The 2,554-nt window shown below is 32.3% G+C and overlaps 1 protein-coding gene across 1 annotated transcript in view; it reads left to right on the forward strand.

The window, feature by feature from the left end:
- The window catches only part of LOC105461840 (calcium-transporting ATPase type 2C member 1), a 15,406-nt gene that overhangs the window by 4,057 nt on the left and 8,795 nt on the right, over positions 1-2,554 (forward strand). The window lies entirely within an intron of this gene.

Below are 2,554 nucleotides of genomic sequence, written 5' to 3' on the forward strand. Positions count from 1 at the left end.
TGAGCGTCGAGCGTCAGCATGAAAAAGGTACCTTAAAGCAAGTTGTCTCATCTTTCGCGTCAACGCGCTCCAACATCTCATTTTTCCCGACTCTTTAGTTTTCGATATTCAAATTTGCAATTTACTTCAAGGACGCGTTCAGAGTCGGCCCATCCCTTCGGGTATCCTTGTTTAACATTCGGTGAACAACAAGAATAAAACGATATCTGCGTGGCACTTGAGTGGGAATCTGAATGCGCCCAGCTTGATTTATTTACCTCTTTATGGCTAAACTTTTTATACTTTTGTCCTATTACTATCCCTCTCTCTCTCTTTCTCCATTGTCTATTATATATATATCTGTTTCTTTTTAAGTGCAGAAAAATATAATGTAATGCAACTATAAAGAACAAACTTCTGTTTGTTGAAAGGAAAAAGCGCGAAATTTTTAATTCCCGTAACCTCGCTATCGTCAAAGCCAAAGCCAGCCAAAGAGTTAAGAGATCAAAGGCACGTGATTGTCAAGTCGGCCCGGAGGGATAATTGAAGAACGATGACACTATCAATCTGCATTTTGGCTGTACCAAGGATAACAAATAATCGATCACTATTATATCGACGAGTGAAAAGTTTACATTATTTTTCAGTTTTCACAACGTTTTCTGTATACGAATACGCGTATTTTTTTATTTTCACAACGTTTGCGGTACGTATATACGTGTATATGTACAGCAAACGTTGCGAAAATTAAAAAATAAGTAAATTTTTCATTGTCGGTAATAAAAGTGATTTCAAATTTGGTCAGCTGAGCACGTAAAACGATTGTGGTCGTTATCTCTCGGTAGAGCCAAAAGTGGTTGGTAATGTCATCGTTCTTCAATCCACCAGCTGACATTCACGAAATTTTGCCATTGGCCAGCCGTTTTTTTAACAAAAATACTTCAGTGTCAATGTCATATTACTTCTAATAAATTTCGATAATTTTTCGAGGATGTCAAAAGATGAATATTTCAATTTTTCTTTTGAGCTCTCATCTATAATTAATTTATTCCGAAAGGGAAAGATATGAGTTTTCATAAGAATTAAAAAAACAATGTGAATGAATAATTACATTTCGAGATCGTGACTTACGATATATATGACTTACGTAAGTGAAACTCGTAACGTTACAAGGAAACGCTTGTCATTATAATACGTGAGCAAGGACATGAAAATGAGAGCATTTGCTAATAAATTGCCAGGAGTTAATACGATTAATAACATCTGCAGCTGCGTATACAGGGTGTTCCCGGATTAAAACGTCAAACTTAGAATATAAATTCAGGACCTGAAAACAAAAATTTTCCTCTGAACGTATGCTCGTTAACGTTTCTTTCAAGAGATATTTATATATACTTATGAAGTTACAGAACTGTATGAATAAATAATGTCGAAATAAGGTCAAAATATAAGGTTATATCCTCTTTATTGCTTTACAATAATCAAAATTAGTTATTACATTAAATGTTTTGTTCAAAATGATGGCCTAGTCTGGAGACAAACATTGCACCTATCAATGACAGAACGAGTGGCTGACTGACATTGTGCGTCCGTAATTTTTTCATACGCTTGCACCTTTGAGCTTTAAAACGAAAACAAAAGATATTTCAATTATTTTCATTCATACAGTTCTGTAACTTCATAAGTAAATATCTAAAGAAGCGTTAGCGAACAAAGGAAAATTTTTGTTTGTTTTCAGGTTCTGAATTTATATTTTAAGTTTGGCGATTTAACCCGGGAACATCCTGTATATATATGTATATATATATATACATATATCAGGATTGGATAACTTAATATATTTTTTAACTAAGTTAAGTTAAAGTTAACAGTCTAAAAATTTAACTTAGTTAAGATACAAGTTAGTCCACAATAAAATTAATTGAGTTAAAAGTTAAGTTAATAAAAAAAAGCAATTGAAAAGTTAAAATTAAATTTTTCATTTTATAATTTTAGGGTTTCTAAATAAAGTTTCTAAATAAAGTATATATTTGTTATACTTATTTCTGCCGAGAAATAAGTATAACAAAAAGCCTCGGAAAGAGGACCGATTTCGAAGGACTTCTTCCAACGTGATTTAATGCACAGAAGGTCCGCGAACAGTATGCAGATTCCTTCCCGCGATCAGACTGTATTTATTATATTATTACAATTGCCTTGATATGTGTTCTCAAATTTGAGTTTGAAGACACTAACTTAGATATGTATTTTTATTTTGGGTTTACAAGAAGCACTAAAAATGTAACTTCAAGAAAATTAGATCAAAAGTTAATAGTTACCGATAAAATGTAACTAAATTAAGTTAAAAGTTAAGAGCCTAAAATGTAACTAACAAGGGAACCGAAGTGTCAAATTCTGATTTGAATGAAACTTGGTACACTTTGAGGTCACATAAATAGATGAATTTAGAAATTATCAGTTGGTGCTAAAAAACGGTTTAAAGGGAATCTACCCCTTATATGTAAATCTATTCTTTTTTTCTTTCGTTATATCTCGAAAACTATTCAAGCTGTCTCTTATACACATCTCTGAGCGG

The sequence above is a fragment of the Wasmannia auropunctata genome, unplaced genomic scaffold (genome assembly GCF_000956235.1).
Source record: "Wasmannia auropunctata unplaced genomic scaffold, wasmannia.A_1.0 LD336099.1, whole genome shotgun sequence".
Lineage (NCBI taxonomy): Eukaryota > Metazoa > Arthropoda > Insecta > Hymenoptera > Formicidae > Wasmannia > Wasmannia auropunctata.